Raw genomic sequence first — 19,536 nt, 5'->3', positions numbered from 1 at the left:
GCCTCCTTCAAATGAGCTTTAGAAGTTGAAAGTACTGGAAATGTAGTCTTTGCATTTATAGTTTTTGTTTCATATTTTACAACTGGTTGAGGCACATATGGCCTTTCTGTCTTTCTTTTCCAGTCCTCTAGTTAATCCAAATTATGGCTATTCTTGTCTAAAAATAACTTTTCACTGGGTGAAAAATCTATATCACATATTTTGAAGTTATGGTCAAGCGGTCTAACTTGAGACTGTGATTTCCAGTGCTTTCCTACAAGTTTTTCACGTTATCTAAGATGTCTCCTGATTAAAAGAGTCATTTCAGAGTAGGATCGTTACATATTCTCGTTTGTTTAGCATTAGCTTTCATCATTTAAAAAAAAAAGTCCTTTTAATTTGACTGATTTTGATCAATCTAAAAACGGTCACTGTTGGTCATTCTGGTATCTCATCTGCAGCAGCACATATTTTCAATCAGTTTATTTATTTAAGGGATACACCCCCTCCCAGTTATGTTTCTCAATGGAAACGTATGGCTGCGTGACCAGACCTAAAAACCATGGTATTTCCTTTTCATAGATGTTAAAACACCGTGAATAAGCAGGATTCCTCACCATCAAGCACCTTCATGGTTAATTAAATCTCTGCACACAGACACATAGAAGACCCTGTGTCTCTGTGGTGTAGTTATAGAGTCCCAGGGATAAACATGGGAATAAAATTGCTTGTTGGACTTGGAATGTTTTCACTGGAAGCTGACTACTTCAAATAACTTACTTTCACTACAATTATTTACTTGGACTAGAATTATTTTATTTTCAGGGACAGGAATGGTCATTTACCCTCCAACACATCTTAACAATGGGGAGTCCTATGTGGAAAAATAAAATAAAATTAACATAAATGGTCACATTAAATTCTTGCTGGACATTTGCAGAAAACTTTGAGTCACATGAAAGTCTCCATTTTATAACCTTTTCTAATCCTGTTTTCATACTACGAACAAGTCAAATGAGGTAGGATTGTTTTTGTGCCTTGAATTGCTTCAGATAGTTCTACCTAGTGCAATGTCTCCCACAGGATAGAAGCATTTTTTTTCCACTTTTTTTTTTTTTTGCCTGAATAAATCCTCCGTATCAGCCTACTTTCAGTTCTCCAATCCAAGGATCAGGAGCTGATCAAACCTCACAAGAAGTTCTCTGCAACTTTTCCTGGGAAAATATACATCTACATACTAAATATTTCTTAAATGCATACCCTCGAATGTTTCTCTGCCTTGTCCCATCCACCACCATTTTTCACCAGAGCAGTAGTAGCCTCCCAACTAGTCTACCTAAATCCACTCTGGCCTCCCCCAACCCATTTTCCATCTTGCAACCAGAAAAAATTTTCCAAAAATGCAAATTAACCATGCCACTTTGGTTAAGACCCTTGAAAGTCTTCCCATTTGATGAAGTCAAGCTCCCATACCATGGTGCTGCCCTTCCCCGCCTCTTCTTACCCGAGTCTCCTGCTCCTTCCTTGCTCTCCAGCAATGCTGGCCTTCTCCCAGCTCCTCGAGCTCACTGCCTTATGTCCTGCTGCACATACTCTGCACAGGTTGCTCCATCAGCCTGGAATGCTGTCTGTCCCTGCTCTTCCTCATTCACTTCACCTATCACGCCCTGAGGGAAGCCTCCCCCTTCACCTCCCTGACTCAGTCTTCCTCCAAGCTCTCATAATCCTGAGAATCTCTCTTCTGTAGTACCTATTGAAGCAGCGACCTTATGTTAATTTGCGCATCTCTCTTCCCCACTGGGGTAAATTGCAAGAGACTATAACAGAGACATGTCAGTTTTTACTCCCTGTTGTATTCACACAGTTGCCATCAAGTCAGTTCCGCCTCATGGCAACCCCGTGTGTTTCAAAGTAGAACTCTGCTCCATAGTTTTCAATGGCTGTGATCTTCCAGAAGTAGATCACCAGGACTTTCTTCTAAGGCACCTCTGGGTGGAATCAAACTGCCAACCTTTTGGTTAGTAGCCAAGCGCTTAACCACTTGCAGCACCCAGGGACTCCCTCCCACACAGCAGACACTCAATAAGTATTTATTGAGGGAATTAATTAATGAATAAAAAACAGAACTTTGCTAATATATTTGAGACAAGTCCTCAATGCATTTAACAACCTAAGCTGGTAAATCTTTTCAGTATCGAGAATGACAGATCAGGCCCCTTTTCACAAGCAGTGTTATCTGAGACATAGTCAACAGGTAGCGAAGCAAAATCAATGTCCCTCTTGCATGCCAGCCTTGGACTCAGGATCCCCAGCAATAATATCTGTGTCGGGCACACTTCCCATCCCTTCCTGGGGATGCAGCCAATTGCTCTCAGCCCATAGACCCCCGCGGCCATGGCCGTACCCACTACTGGTTCCAAATGTGTAAACACTGGCCTTGCATTAGCAGGTGAGCAAGCATAGGAATCCTTTGAGAAATCATGCTTTTCTTTTATTCATTCACCAAATAGGTTCCGTGCGCATCGTGTGCCTCGCAATGAAGTTGATACCCAGGAATTATGAACTTCTGCAGAAAGTTTCAGGGAAGGAGAGTTTCGGTGAAGGGAAGGGAACAAATTCTGGCTCCGACAACTCATCCAAGGTGTAGCACCCCTGGGAATGCCATCAGCTGGGATGATGAGACATTGACTCCACCAGGGGACGCCAGCTTCTTCATGCGAGGCTGTTGAGAGACAAAATAAAGCAAAGCCCAACTGCGAAACCTTATCCCCAGGCATTGCAACCAATGATCTGCTATCGTGACAGACTGTCCAGCCTTCTGGGCAGACTCGTATTCAACAAGCCCATGATGTTCCAGGCCCCGTACTCACCGGTCCTGAAAATTACCAAAAGGAATAAAGTCACAGCTCCTGTCTTCAAGATTCTTCCTGTCAAATGAGGAAATTGAGAGAACAGAGAGATGAAAGACAATTATTATGACAAGGGATAGGGAAATGAAGAAATTCTTCACAGAGGAAGGAACATTTGAACCAAACGTTGAAGGAAAAGTAGTGTCCGCCAGGTATAGTCAGGGATGAAGATCATCTCAGGAAGAGAGTAGAACATGACCCAGAGCAGAGTCTGATTAACAGGCAAATTTAGGGAGCTGAGACTAAATCATTTTCTCTGGAGTTCATCGAGAAGAAAGGGAAAAGAAAGGTGTTAGAATGGTGCTGGTAATTATCCACCAGTGGATTCATGGGCAGGAAAAAATAGCTGTTGTCCTTTCTACATGGAGTCCATATATTGCCTTTTCCTTCAAATTAAGTAACATTTTACATAATTTAGTCTGTTCTTCTATTTTCTTTTGCTGCAACCATTATTGCTATTTGCAAGGTTGCTATTTTTTGCATCTGCCATTCTGCCACAGTGTCTCTGACCTAATGGAAATGGACTATCTTGAGCTAATATGTGAGTGTATTTTTTTTTTTGCTAGTGCTGTATAACAAATTACCAAAAACTTAGTGGCTTAAACAGCAAAAGTTTATTATCTCACAGTTTCTATAGTCCAGGTACAGCACGGCAGGATTCTCCACACAGGGCACTACTGGGCTGGAATCAAGGGGTCAGCCTGGGCTACACTGTACACATTAGGTATCTTGAGATGAAGTTGATGCCTAGGAATCATAACTCATCTGGGACTCGGGATTCTCTTCCGAGCTCACAGATGACAGAATTCATCTCATTGCATCAATAGGAGTGAGGTCCCCATTTCTTTGCTGGCTGGCAGCCCGGGGTGATGCTCAGCTTCTAGAGGTTGCCCACATCCCTTACCTCATGGCCTCCTGTGGCTAAATGAGTTCCTTTATGTGGCCTTTTGCCTTGGTTCTTTGGAAAAACAACTTGAGAGTCTTTTCCCCTAAACCCTGAGGAGTTACCTTTGCCCTAGTTTTCTACCCAAGAGGGTTTATTACTTTTGTCCAGGTTGATTGACGTTTCCTGGGTAAGCTATAAACAACTTGTGGTTTGATACTTATTGTCTGGCCCTGGGCCACAGCCTGCCCTGTGATTGGTATGTGCTTTACCGGGTTTGGTCAATAGACTATGCAACTGAAGTGTCTATAGCCTACTAGGCAAATGAAGTGTCTGTGGCCCACTGAAAGGGGATTGGTCAGTTTGTGGCCCTGGTGGGAGGATCATGCCTTAAAATTGGTAAGAGTTGGTATATATAAGCAGCCAACCCCACAGAGGTTTTACAGACAGAAAGAAACAGGATAGGAAGCAGGAAGAAGCAGAAAAGAGAAAAGGCAAAAGAGAAGAAGCAGAGGCAAGGAACCTCCTAAAAGAGCTGTAGGATAAGTCAAGGGCTGTAACACTGAAGAGAGCAACAGGACCAGAAGGGAACCAGCAGCAGAGTCAGTGGTGACAGGCCTAGAAGAGAACCAGTGGCAGAGTTGGTGGTGACAGAAGGCAGGGCTAAAAGGAGCCTGTCCTCAGGAGACCAAGAGGAGCCTAGCCTCCAGGGGCTGAGAGAAGGCTTGTCCCGAGGGAGCTAAAACCGGGTCTGGAGGAGGCCTGCACAGCCAAGTGAAGCTGAGAGAGCTATCCTGCATTAAAAAGGGAGACTTTCCCTACATGCTTCCTGAGCCTAATCCTGAGTTATAGCCTGTTGATCCTGATACCAAGTTGTACCCTGTTGCTTTCTTAATAAACCACTCAACTCCATGGTCTGTGAGTTCTGTGTGGTCATTACAATGGATTATCAAACCCAGAAGAGAAGGAAAGGGTGCCACGGAAGGACAGCTGGTTTCAGAATCAGTAAAAAGGTTAGAAAGTGGAAGTATGCCTGACCTGTACCTCATGGGGATTTGCCTTGGGCTGACCTTGATTCACATTATCCTCTCTGAAGTTAGACAGGTTCTGATGCTACTGTTACTATTATACCCATGATTTTATACTCCCCTTTTTTTTATATTTAGACCAGAAACCCTGGTGGTGTAGTGCTTAAGTGCTACGGCTGCTAACCAAAAGGTCAGCAGTTCGAATCACCAGGCGCTCCTTGGGAACTCTATGGGGCAGTTCTACTCTGTCCTACGGGGTTGCTATGAGTTGGAATTGACTCTATGGCAAAGGGTTTGGATTTTTTTGTTTGTTTGTATTCAGACCAGCAACAGTGTGTCTAATCCTCTTTGCGTTTTATCTCTGGCTTTAACTTCTTCAACCAGCTGGAAAAAAACTCCTTGCTTTTAAAAAAGACTCCTGTAATTAGGTCAGACCCACCCAGATAGTCTCCCTGTCTTAAGGACAATCATGCCCTATAACATAACATACAGGAGTAAACACCATCATCTTCACAGTCCTTGGAATTATGCAGGATGTGTACAGCAGGGAGGGAAACCACGCTTCTCACTCCTTCCCCAATCTGCTGTTTCCAGCATGCCGATTTATTTTTCTCTTGCTACAAATTGGATCTTTAAAATGGCATAAAAATTTCACCTAAAACACAATAAAGTATATTGTTTAAAATATGTCACAAAACATGGCCACCAACAACTCTCAGTGTTACATCTTCCAGCCACAGAGGAGGAACCTCTCTCCACCTCTGGTGGAGCTCATGTTCAATCAGTCATCACAGGGAAGACGCTTGGACCTGGTGTCTCTGCCCAGAACAACCAACTATGCTCATGATACACGATGGGCTCTTCATCTGCTCACTCGGACCAGTGGTGTGGGGTTATGTAAGGACATGGCAAACCCCTCTAGTAATCTTGGGGACTGCGGGACAGGGGCTCATGGAATAAGTGAGAAGTGCCATCAAGCAGTCATTTTGGAGGGAGGACACTAAAAGGAAACTTATTGAAAATGTTTCCTTGAAATTCAAGTAATTAATATCAGGTCCTGCTGTACTTACATTGTTTCATGAAGGTTACTTTAGTTCAGCCCATTAGCAACTTGGATAGGGCATAATGATTCTAAGATGCATAGCCCAGTGAAACTAAATTGAAAGGGAGAAAAAAAAATGGCTTCCTCAGACACAGCAAAATCTCATTAATAGTGGCCTTGTTAAGTAAAGCTTGTAGATATAACTGATGGGAGCCAGCCCAGAAGTTGAAAGTGGTATCTGTAGCAGGTCCAGGTATCAGAGCCTTAGAGCCTTTTGGGCGGCTCCATTGTTCACACCTTTAGCTTCATCTGGAGCAGGGTGCCCTGTTGACGCCAGAATCTGTCTGCCAGCCTCCTGGAGGACTTGCTGGATTTCTGGATGCAGAACAAGTTCCCCGTGTGTTAATGCAGTTGAAAAAACCTTTCCATGTTCATTTTTTTTTTTTTTTGTAAACCCAATTACACAATGGCTGCTAGAGTGAGGGAGGAAAGAAAGGACGAGGGAGCTGGTGGCCAAATATGAACTCGTTTTCCATGGAAAATAACAAATCGCCCTGGTAAACCCACAAGCTGATTCACATCTTCTTGCCCTAACAAAGATAACCTGAGGGAAAGCTTTGATTTTGAGTAGTTCTGAGCTGTGATCTTGAAAAATCATCCATAACTTGAAGAAAGAAAAGGATGAAAAGACCAGAGCTACTCCACCCATTCTTACTGCATGCAGTCAACAATGGTGGTTAGAAAGCTTGTAAACTACAAAGTAGCAATCACTAAATATTTTTTCCTGCAAGAATAAATGAGCCTGACGAGAATTCTAGCCTCAACCAGGGCCAAAAGAAATTTTTAAAATTTAGGCCAACATTCAGAGACAAAATGAGAAAGATGTTATTCTTCCCTTTGACTTCTGAGTAGCCACCACTTCCTGGTGATCACTGGTATGCAGATAAAAGAAGCATGAAATATTTCTTCACCGCAGTTCTTGAGTCCTTTCTTTTCTCTGAAAAATGTATCTGAGGTGAACTAAAGCTGGGGAAGTTCACATATCTAATCTGTTATCTTGGTTTTTAAAGTCTTAGGCCTATTTCTTTAAACAGGGTTTTTCAGACATTCTTCCCCAGCAGTTTCACACATAACCTTACACCCAAAAACCAAAACAATTGCCATCAAGTTGATTCCTACTCACAGTGATCCTATAGGAGAGAGTAGAACTGCCCTATAGGGTTTCCAAGGCTGTAAAGGAGCCCTTGTGGTGCAATGGTTAAACATTTGGCTGCTAACCAAAAGGTCAGCAGTTCAAATCCACCAGCTGCTCCTTGGAAACCCTATGGGGCAGGTCTACTCTGTCCTATAGGGTTGCTATGAGTCAGAATCAACTTGATGGCAGTGGGTTTGGTTAATCTTTACAGAAACAGACTACCACATCTTCCTCATATGATGCAGCTGATGTGTTCGAACCACTAATCTTTGAGTTAGCAGCCAAACGCTTAACCATTGTGCTGCCAGGACTCCTTAACCTCACACACACACACACACACAAACTCCATTACCATCGAGTCAATTCCGACTCATAATGACCCTACAGGAAAGAGTAGAACTGTCCCATAGGGTTTCCAAGGAGCAACTGGTGGATTCCAACTGCCTACCTTTTGGTTATCGGCTGAGCTCTTAACCAATGCACCACCAGGGCTCCTTACACAGAACCCCCATAATATAAAACAGAAAACTGTGGAGCTACTCTGGCTGAAATGGAGGCAGGAGGCCTAGAGTTCCTTATGTTTGACTTCCCTCCTCTGTCAGGGCACCACAGAACACCACTGGAGAGCCACTGATCTAAACCACACTTCACTTGAGGACCTGGGCAAAAGTCACGCCATGGTCACTTCCGGACACATGAAAGAGAAAACTGAGACAGGTTCTCTGGATCTGCTGCAGATAGAGCCTTGGTGGCCTTGGTTTCTAGGCAATTGTTACACCATCATAAAGATGGAATTCAAAACTGGAAGTCACAAATGGAAGACTTGGAAGGAGGAGTGGATAACCTGGGAAAAATGGGCTGGCCAGTTTCCCGTGCCATAAAATTAGGCTAATTTTGCAGGGAAGTAGTAATTGGCCCTCCTTTCCTCCACCAGAAAAGTACAAAAAGACCATGCTCCCACATGGATCACCAGACTTTTACTTAATTCCCAATTTGCCATCGAGCCCACTCTGACTCATGGCAACCCCATGTGTGTCAGAGTAGAACTGTGCTCTATACGGTTTTCAGTGGGTGCTTTTTCAGAAGTTGAACACCAGGCCTTTCTTCCAAGGTGCCTCTGAGAGGACTCAAACCTCCAACCTTTCAGTAGCAACTGAGCACATTAGCTGTTTGCACCACCCAAACCTGTTGCCATTAAGTCAGCAGTTGGAATCCACCAGCCGCTCCTTGGAAACCGATATGTCAGTGCTACTCTGTCCAGTAGGGTCACTGTGAGCCAGAATGCACCACCCAAGGACCCTTTAATTAACTAACACCAAAACCAAACCCACTACCATCAAGTAGATTCTGACTCATAGCCACCCCTTAGGGTTTCCAAGGCTGTGAACCTCTATGTGGAAACCTTGGTGACGTAGTGGTTAAGTGCTATGGCTGCTAACCAGAGGGTTGGCAGTTCAAATCTGCCAGGCACTCCTTGGAAACTCTATGGGGCAGTTCTACTCTGTCCTATAGGGTCACTATGAGTCAGAATCGACTCAACGGCACTGGGTTTTTTTTAAACCTCTACAAAAGCAGACCTCCACATCTTTCTCCTGCCCAGCCGCTGGTGATTTCAAACCTTCAACCTTTCGGTTAGCAGTTGATCACCTTACCCACTGCACCACCATGGGTCCTCCCTGGGAAAAGCCAATTCTTGTTCCAAAGAGAAAAGAAAAACGATGAAGGGAACGCTAGCCCACTTTGTCATAGCGGTCTGAGCAACTGAGCCCCAGGTTACTCAGTTTTCACACAGGGCCTTCCCCAGGGTCCCATCTGTCAGCCATCAACGATGCCAAATTGAGACAATGGGGCTACAAACTAATGGGATTTGTAGGATTTATGGGTCAACTTGCTACCTGATGGTGTGCTACCTATGATCTCTAAGAACTTAAATCTGATCCTTGAAAAAATCTTATAAGAAGAAATTTCTTATTATCTCCCGAAAACAGATTCACTAGGCTAAAAATGCCAAGCTTTAAATCCCAATCCAATTTGAATTTTAAATTTAATGTAAATCCAATTCACTATATAATCAGCAAACGACTTTCATTTTCCCCTTACAACCTCCTTGGGAGGTAGACGGCAAGTAGCAGCTACAGATTTGCTCATAGACTCTTCCCTCTAGCTAACTCATGCACACTACCTGGGTTTCTCTCAAATCCCTCAAACTCAATACACCCAAAACTGAACTCCTCACATTCCTCCAGAGCCTATTCCTCCTAGGTTCTCTTTCTCAGACAAAGGCACTAGTCTATCCTGATACCTCTGGCCAAGGTAGGTGGATCCATTTGGGGTCTCAAAATACCCCGTGTTAGTTCCATTCCTTTGTCCTGGCATTTGTCACAGTCCATCATAATTATAAGGGCAATGACAAAATCTTAGTGCATCTTTCTATCCTAACTTCCTGGAACAACTACTAGAACACACAGTAGGTCTTCAATAAATGTTTCATGGATAAATGAGTGAGAGAATGAGTGAATGGGTGGATACATCAGGATACCTCTAAATCCCTACCCTGTTTCTGTGATTGTCCTGCCCACACCCAAATGATCCACAGAATATTATCTATGAGCCTCTAACATTGTGTGGGAGGGAGGGGAGAAGGGGGAGGCATGGTGGGTAGAGGTAAATATAGGCAGCGTCATGGATGGAATTATGTCCCCCCGCCCCCGCCCAAAAAATGTGTGTATCATCTCGGTTAGGCCATGATTTCCAGTATTCTCTGATTGTCCTCCATTCTGTAATTGTAATTTTATGTGAAAGAGGATTAGGGTGGGATTGCAACACACTTACCAGGTCACATCTCTGATCTAATATAAAGGGAGTTTCCCTGCGATGTGACCTGCACTGCCTTTTATCTCTCAAGAGACAAAAGGAAAGGGAAGCTAGCAGAGAGGAGGGACCTCATACCACCAAGAAAGCAGTGCCGGGAGTAGAGCGTGTCCTTTGGACCCAGGGTCCGTGCAGAGAGAAGCTCCTAGTCTGGGGGAAGATTGATGACAAGGCCGACAGAGAGAAAAGGCTTTCCCCTGGAGCTGACACCCTGAATTTGGGCTTTTAGCTTACTTTACTGTGAGGAAATAAATTTCTATTTGTTAAAGCCATCTACTTGTGGTATTTCTGTTATAGCAGCACCAGATGACTAAGACAGGCAGGTTCTCCAGGTTATGCAAATATCACCACCATCAGTCACCTCTGTCTCAGGCCTTCCCTCAAAATGTCCACACACACACACACAATAGATTCTCTCTCGTCTTACTACAGGATGTCCTTCTTTGAGGTAAATGTTAAGACAATGATTTTTTCCTAATACATTTTCTCAGTCTTTCAGCACCACCTCAATGTGCAAATCCATTTTTATTCGGTTACTCGTTACACAGTCATATGTTGGACTCCAACGTTTTGCAGGACAGGATGGTAGCCTTGCAGATGCAAATGTGAATATTTCAGCATTCTTGCTTTTTGGATTACATTTTAGAAGAGATAGGCACATCTGGTCTTGACTTCCTTTCTGACAAAAATGGAAAATGCCTCTTTTAGTTTCCTGAAGTGAGACAGTAGGGGCACCTGCTTACTGCCTTTGGGCAAAAGAATGGTTTCCTCCTTTCTTTTGGAAACACAGATACATTGCCTTGCATGCCATCACCATCTCTTGGGTTTTCTTTAGTCCTTTCATTGACCCAAACAAGCTTTCGGCTGAAGCCACATCACAGCCTCTTCCATACCATCCTCTGTACAGGCACAGAGAGTCACTCACTCTAGGAGTCAGCCAGGCTCCTTATATGGAATGTTGTTGATAGGAGCTGCCCTCAAGTAGATTCCGACTCGTAATGACACTAGGTACAACAGAACGAAACACTGCAAGGTCCTACGCCATCTTCACGATTGTCGCTACATTTGAGCCCATTGTTGTAGCCTCTGTGTCAATCCATCTCCTTGAGGATCTTCCTCTTTTCCCTGATCCTCTACTTTACCAAGCATGACGTCTTTCTTCTGATACATGTCCACAGCACATAAGACTAAGTCTCTCCATCGTTGCTTCTAAGGAGCATCCTGGCCATACTTCTTCCAAGACAGATTTCATTCACCCTTCTAGCTGTTCATAGTATATCCAATATTTTTTGACAACACTATAATTCAAAGGCACTAACTCTTCTTCTTCAATCTTCCTTATTCATTGTCCAGCTTTGACATGCATATGAGGTGACTGGAAATACTGTGGACTGGGTCAGGCACACATTAGTCTTCAAAGTGACAACTTTGCTCTTTAATACTTTAAAGCGGGTTTTTGCAGCAGATTTATCCAGTGCAATATTTTGTTTGATTTCTTGACTGCTGCTTCTGTGGGCATTGATCGTGGATCCAAGTAAAATGAAATCCTTGACAATTTCAATCTTTTCTCCTTTTATCATGATGTTGCTTATTGGTCCAGTTGTGAGAATTTTTTTTTTTTTTTTTATGTTGAGGTGTAATCTGTACTGAAGGCTAATAGACTTTGATCTTCATAGTTAAGTGCTTCAAGTCCTCACTTTCAGCAAGCAAGGTTGTGTAATCTGCATATCGAATGTTGTTAAGGAGTCTTCCTCCAAACCTGATGCTTTGTTCTTCTTTATATAGTCTAGCTTTTTGAACTATTTGCTCTGCATACAAGATTGAATATGTATGGTGAAGTATACAGTTTGAATAAGTATGGTGAAAGGATAAAACCCTGACGCACACCTTTCCTAATTTTAAACCGACCCTTGCTCTGTTTGAACAACTGCTTCTTGGTTTTGTACAGGTTCTTCATGAGCACAATTAAGTGTTCTGGAATTCCCTTTCTTCACAATGTTATCCATAATTTGTTATGATCCCTACAGTTGAATGCCTTTGCATAATCAATAAAACACAGGTAAACATCTTTTGGTGTTCTCTGTTTTGAGCCAAGATCCATCTGACATTGGCAATGATATCCCTCATTCCCCATCCTCTTCTGAATCTGGCTTGAATTTCTGGCAATTTCCTGTTGATGTACTGCTGTAACTGTTTTTGAATTATGTTCAGTAAAATTTTATTTGTATGTGATATTAATGATATTGTTCAATACTTTCTGCATTGTTTTGGAGCATCTTTCTTTGGGATAGGCACAACTATGTATCTCTTCCAGTCGGTTGGCCAGGAAGCTGTCTTCCAAATTTCTTGGCATAGGCGGGTGAGCGCTTTAGCATTGCATCTGTTTGTTGAAACATCTCAATTGGTATTCCATCAATTCCTGAAGCCTTGTTTCTCACAGGGCTTCTTATTCCTTCAGTACCATCAGTTCTTGATCATATGCTACCTCCTGAAATGGTTGAATATTGACCAAATCTTTTTGGTACAGTGACTCTGTATATTCCTTCTATCTTCTTTTGATGTTTCCTGCATTGTTCAATATTTTGCCCAAAGAACCTTTCAATATTGCATCTCAAGGCTTGAATTTTCTCTTCAATTCTTTCAGCTTGAGAAACGTTGAGCGTGTTCTTCTCTTTTGGTTTTCTAACTCCACATCTTTGCACATTTCATTGTAACACTTTACTTTGTCTTCTCGAGCCACTCTTTGAAAACTTCTGTTCAGCTCCTTTACTTCATTTCTTCCATTCACTTTAGCTACTCTACATTCAAGAGCAAGTTTCAGAGTCTCTTCTGACATCCGTTTTGGTCTTTTATTTCTTTCCTGTCTTTTTAATGACCTTTTGCTTGCTTCATGTATGATGTCCTTGATGTCATCCCACAACTCATCTGGTGTTCACTCATTAGTTTTCAATGCATCAAATCTATTTTTGAGATGGTCTCTACCTTCATGTGGGATATACTCAAGCTCATACTTTGGCTGTCATGGACACATTTTAATTTTCTTCAGCTTCAGCTTGAACTTGTATATGAGCAATTGATGATCTGTTCTGCAGTTGGCCACTGGCCCTGTTCTGACTGATGTTATTGAGCTTCTCCATTGTCTCTTTCCACAGATGTAGCCGATTTGATTCCTGTGTATTCCATCTGGTGAGGTCCACATGAATAGTCACCATTTATATTGTTGAAAAAAGGTATTTGCAATGAATAAGTCATTGGTGTTGCAAAATTCTATCATGTGATCCCTGGCGTCATTTCTATCACCAAGGCCATATTTTACAGCTACTGATCCTTGTTCTCTTTTTCCAACTTTGGCTTCCAATCACCAGTAATTATCAAGGCAACTTTATTGCATGTTTTGATCAATTTCAGACTGTAGAAGTTGGCAAAAATCTTCAATTTCTTCATCTTTGGCATTAGCGGTTGGTTCGTAAATTCGAATGATAGTTGTATTAACTGGTCTTCCTTGTAGGTGTATGGATATTATCATATGGAATGTGTCAGTCATACCGAATAATAAGCTCTAATTGGTGCAGGATGATGGTTCTAGAATTGACCAGAAGCCTCACTTGGGTAGATAGATGAGGCTTCTGGGAGGCAGTGCTAGTAAAGGGAAACTCTGGGAGGCTGATGAAAGGAAAATGGAACCATATTGTTCCAAATGAAAAAAACTGCCTTCTTTTCTTTCATCTTTTCCATGGGGCAGCCACCCAGTAGAGGAGGAAAAGTTTAGTTAAAACACATAGCTATTAAGGACTAAGTTTATCAGCAAAAGAGATTTGAAGCTATTGTACCTCCATGACATAAGGTGACAAAAACCATAATCCTCCTCTACAAACATTATTGTATGAAAACAAAATGGATGGATTGAAGGATAAATAGATAGACAAATGGATAGTTGGATATGTAGATAGGTAGACAGACAGACAGACTACAGGCAGACACTGATTTATACCTTCCTCTATTCAAAAAATATTTCGAGCCACCATTTTTATATATTGTGTATCTCTGTAATATTGCTATATTGTGACAAATGGTGAAAATAAGCAGTTATTCTTTCAATTCCATTGTTTATTTGTTTCTAATCTTACTGCTCTTTTTAATCTCTTTTTTCATATATATTGCAACACAATTTAGTTTAATAAATTTGAATGTTAAAAGAGAAATGTCTTTATTTTGGCATAGTAGAAATTAAAAGATACTTTTAAACTTTCTTGCTAACCATATGAAATGACATGTTAGGTGTCTGGTACAGTGCTGAGCACATTGCAGGTGCCCCAGTAAGTGTTAATTCCATTCCTTTCAATCCATTTCAATAATTGTTGTTGTTGTGTGTCATGAAATTGATTCCAACTCATAGTGACCTTATAGGACAGAGTAGAACTGCCCCCACAGGGCTTCCAAGGCTATAATCTTTATGGGAGTAGATGACCAGGTCTTTTGTCCTGGGAGTGGCTGGTGGGTTCAAACCACTGACCTTTTGGTTAGCAGCCCAGGGCTTAACCATTGCGCCACCAGGGCTATTATTATGTTATGGATGTTAATAAGACATATATATAGTAATAAGTCACTAAAAACAAAAGTTTTCTTAATATCCCCCATGACGCTTTAAACATCCAGATGTATTTTTCTCCTCATTGGGCTGGATTCTCTGACGTCAGAATATCTGGGGATCAAATTATAGATCTACCGTTTTCTAGCTATGAGACCTTGGGCACATTATTTAGCTTCTCCAGGACTTGGTTTCTTTGTCTGAAAAATGGGGTTACTCAGATAATTGTGGGGATAATTTAAGAAGGCGATAATGCATTTCAGGGCTTAGAGCAGTGACCTACCTGCACACAGTGCATTCTCTGTAAATACGGTGCTATGGTTTTTCAGGTCGCAGGCTGCAGTAGAATCGGCCGCTTCTTCAGAGAAGCACCTGAAAAGGTAACCACAGCTCATAGATGAGAAGCCATGCAAAGATATATATCACAGCAACAGAATAAGGCAGTGTTTGGAGCTGCATATGCTTCTTTTATAGACCTCATGGGATTAATTAGCTTTATTTCTCTAAAATTAGCTAATAAACATTTTAAGAATACCTGAAAGTATGCCTAATGCAGGTGTAAAATAACATTCCCCACGTTCTGGAAGACTGTTGAAGATTATGGAATGAAATTTCAGCAAAATGATATCAATTAAAAAGTAATTTAGGAGCAGCCTAGAATATGTAATGTAGAAATGCTACATGGAACTGGAAAGTAGATTATGTTTTCTACAGAGTGAAAGAGTACTCCACAGTCTGGCTTTTTGAAATTTATAAAGAGCTGTTACAGGCTATTTGAATAATAATAAGTAATGTTGGTTGCAGTTAATCCATTCTTGGAATTACCAGGAAAATATACTAGAATACTTTGCGATGGCAAGAAAACCAAGATAAAGCGAAGGAAAGAAAATGTAAGCATAAAAGTGACATGAGAAAATGAAATGAAATATATTACTTCTACACTTCCAACAAACACACGTCAAGGTCTACATTTGCAATTTTAATAAGCATGAGACCTCACTTTTTTTTTTTTAAGCCGAAGATGCCATAGCACAAGGTGAGGTCTTTTGAAGAGAGTAGAAGGGCATTCTGTGTACTTGCTGCCTTGTGGTTAGCATGCTCCACAGAGCAATTTCAGGCCAGGACTCTGGTCTTTTAGATCATAGTTTGAGACACATAGAGTATGCAACTCAGAGCTAATCATTATGAAAAGTAAATAGCACAAGAAGGCATTTTATTTTTATTCGAATTCCTAGTTTTTCATATTAACAGGCCTTAACAGCACAAAGACCAGAAGAGAAACCAGCAAGAATTGATCAAAACAGCACAGAGAGGGGAGGGAAAAAATAAAAAACCCATCTGAAAACAACAACAAAAGACTCCTTTCTTTTGGCATGGTTACCTTGGATCTCCATTTCTGTGTATTTTAACTTTTATTCTGTTTATCAGTTTCCATCTAAAAAATAATGTCTGAGCCAAATTTTCATCCTATGTAACTCTATGAGGATCCTCTTTGCTTTCTTGGAGTCTAATTCTCCCATGGAGTTGCCTAAGATGTAAATCTGACCCCTAAGGGAATATTATTTCAGTGAGAGGAGAAACTGACTTTTACGGTGGTGTGGTATCATTTAAGCGTTTTTTTTTTTTTTTAATGTAATCTTTAAGGGAGATATAATTTGTAAGTGGTAATGATATCATTTTAATCATTTGAAGATAATAGAACAACACAAAATGAGGGTGTTTTCTTCTTAAGTGGACTTAATCAAATGCAGAGTTTACAAGTCTCCCATTTAGAGGCATTTCTTCCAATAAGCACTTTTCCTGCTGAGTCACTGTGGTTTTCATGGAATTGGTTTTTGAGGGCTGGAATTTGCATGGCTTAACATTTCTTCTCTATCCTGAAGAGCTTTTTTGACTCCACCCCAACCATTCTCCAGCCTACTTTCTTCCATAAGAATGGGGATGTACCAGCATTAACAACCTGCAAGATTAGTTGGCTCCATTCCTTCCCAGTTGGCCATAAAGAACCCTTCCTGAAGACAGCAGTGGGGTCTAACCCATAAAACCCATTGCCATTGAGTCGATTCCGACTCAAATATCCAAATCTATTCTCCATAACCAAGCCACCCATCTCCCTACTTATATGCATTTTGCACTAAGGATTGTTTTCCTTATAATTCTATGAAGATGTAGTGTAAATCAATTCTGCTGCTCCAGTATTGATACCCCTTTTCAGCAGTTTGACAACTATTAAAGTTTTGTTTGTTGCTTGTTTGTTTTTAAGAAATGTTCAGTTTCTGTCAGCAGTGCTTACTCTTAGCAAAAATATACCTTTTATTCAAAAGGACCAGGGAGTTGTTCTTTTGGAAATTTAATACTGATTTTCTGGTTAAACATGAATTTAGAAAGAAAGTGAGGAAAAGAAGGACAAACTGGGATGCGTATATTTTTAATCCATAGGATGTTGTAGGGTAAAAGACATCACAAAGTTTACAAATGCAGAAAGAAAGTTTTATTCGGCATATATTGAAAAAGGCAAAAGTGGGAAGTGGATAAGCATGTTGCTGGAGCCATGCCTGCCCAAGTCCAAGGAAATATTACAGAATAAGCAAGAATGGGAAAACGGACAAGCATGCTGCTACAACTATGTCTGTCCTAGTCCAAAGAAACTTACAGAGACATTGGTATATATTAACATTACAAAATGGGCAGAACCATTGAAAGCTTTACCTTTTCACAGATTGGCTAGAAACTGTGATCCTACGTTTGAATTGTCTTTCTTAACAATCATTGGTACAGGTTTCAGTAACAACACTCAGGAGGGTCTTCATTGGTTGAACAAGTTTTTTATTCACTAAATGCTGATAGAAGAAGAAAGAGTGGAAAGTCTAATGTTCTGTTTGATTAGCTTTATACGAAAAGTTCCCTAAAAGATATTTTTCTTTCCTAAAAAATAATTTCCAAGATTGCCCCATCTATTGTCTTTATCTCAGGGCCCAGTTGATGTATCCTTGTGAGTCCTTGTGGGCCCAGCTCAAGCTGGGTCACATTCTCTATGCTCAAGGACAGGGAATAATGATTCTAATACTATTTTCTAAATCAAGGATTTAGACTCTTTTTAAAATACGTATACAGTTCCTCTCTCATATTATAAAGCAGTGCTGTCCAATAGAACTTTTCTGCAATGATGAAAATGTTTTATATCAGTGCTGTCTAATAATACAATAGCCACTAGCCATATTTGATTATTGAGCACTTGAAATGTGATTAGTGTAACTAAGGAAATAAAGTTTTAACTTTATTTGATAATTTAGACTCAGCCACACCTGGCTAGTAGCTACTGTTTTGGATAGTGTAGTTCTAGAGTGTTGGGTGGTGCAATTTTGAGTCTAGTTTTATTACATTCATTAGAGTAACTTGATATTTACATTTCGTCATGTTGTTTTCAAATTTGACTCCAAGGCACAAAAAGTCTGAATTATCTTCTTTTATTTATCCCATGAGAAAATATTCTCTATTGTTCTCCCTAAAAACACGTTCTATTGGAACACCACCCCAAAACCAAACCCATTGCCACTGAGTTAATTCCAACTCATAGTGACCTTACAGGAAAGAGTAGAACTGCCTCAGAGAGTTTCCAAGGAGTACCTGGTAGATTTGAACTGCTGACCTTTTGGTTAGCAGCCATTAGCACTTAACCATTATGCCACCAAGGTTTCCATTCTCCCTAAAAATGTATCCCACTGAAAGAAGGACAACCAGAATTCTCCTTAGAAGTGAGGATGGCAAGACTATGTTTCACATATTTTGGAAATGTTATCAGGAGGGATCAGTCCCTGGAGAAGGACATCATGCTTGGTAAAGTAGTGGATCAGCAAAAAAGAGGAAGACCCTCAATGAGATGCATTGACACAGTGGCTGCAACAATGGGTTCAAGCATAGCAACAATGGTGCAAGACCGGGTAGTGTTTTGTCCTGTTGTACTTAAGGTCCCTATGAGTCGCAACCTACTCAACAGCACCTAACAACAACAACATTGATGAAGCTTCATTTGCCTTTTATTTATAAAAAGAACAAAATTTATTAAGTGAAAAAAAAAAAAAAAAAAACCTAGCTTGACTTTTGCTCTGGGAAACCCAGCTCCTAAGTATGGTTTTGGTCCCTTTAACATAAAATTACTACAAGGTCAACTTTGATTTGTATTGGATTTCCAGCCACTTCTTCTTGATTTTTAATAGGTTTATTGCTCTAACAGCATCCTCAGGGTCCACACTGTAGGACCATATCATAATGTATTTCTTCCAGCATTTCTAGTAACTAAACTCTCTTGGCAGGAACCCAAAGTATATCAGTGTTATACGAAATCCTACACAAAATTGGGATACAAAACAGCCATGCATTATTTGTGTGTGTGATTTAGCAAGCAGGCTTTACAGCTTGTTGCAATAAGGAAGAACACATACTAAGGGGTTGTGGAGCATCTCAGTAAGACAGTTTTAGAAAGGACTTGTTATAAGATTTGGGCTTGGACTGGCAAGATTCAAGGAAGCGGGTCTCTGCTCTGGATTGGGTGCTGTCAGGAAGTGGGGCTAAGTATATGATTGGATGTCTTAATGAATTTGGAATAGAAGAAGGGAAGAGTACAGCAAGCTATAATTTTGGAGAGAAAGTTTGGTCTTTTTGTGATTTGCACAGTGACCTCGTTTTTGTCTGTGCTTAGAACAGATTGCTGAGTGGTCCTGTTTGCTGTCTCACTTTTTCATGGTCTCAGAGTAACCTTATCTGATAAGGGTATTTTGTGCGATTGCATATGTTCATCAGGATTACCCCATAGCCTAGCTGTGCGTGCCAGGCCGGCCAGCTCCAAACAATTCCGAGGACCTGCTGATATTACCAGGCTATCTCCCAGATGTCAGGGCTGCTTTTCTCTTCATCCGAAGACAAAAAGAAATGTCCCTGATTGCGCCCCCTTCAGGCTCCACCCTTGCCCTTGTACAGCTCTCAGTCTTTAAACAGGAATTTTCTTAGGGGATGAGAAAGATTATTCCAACAACCTCAGACA

At 41.1% G+C, this 19,536-nt stretch overlaps 1 long non-coding RNA gene across 1 annotated transcript in view; it reads right to left on the bottom strand.

The window, feature by feature from the left end:
* Positions 1-2,456: 2,456 nt before the first annotated feature.
* LOC135227613 (uncharacterized) overlaps positions 2,457-19,536 on the bottom strand; it is a 48,788-nt gene continuing 31,708 nt past the window's right edge. Inside the window, exons 3-4 of the long non-coding RNA XR_010317781.1 lie at positions 14,779-14,867; positions 2,457-2,906 (exon numbers count right to left, since the gene is read on the bottom strand). This is a non-coding gene — a long non-coding RNA (uncharacterized LOC135227613). The remainder of the gene's footprint in view (positions 2,907-14,778; positions 14,868-19,536) is intronic.

This window comes from Loxodonta africana, chromosome 14, assembly GCF_030014295.1.
Source record: "Loxodonta africana isolate mLoxAfr1 chromosome 14, mLoxAfr1.hap2, whole genome shotgun sequence".
Taxonomy (NCBI): domain Eukaryota; kingdom Metazoa; phylum Chordata; class Mammalia; order Proboscidea; family Elephantidae; genus Loxodonta; species Loxodonta africana.
Note: the sequence above shows the minus strand (reverse complement) of the source record. Positions and strands in the feature narration are given on the sequence as shown.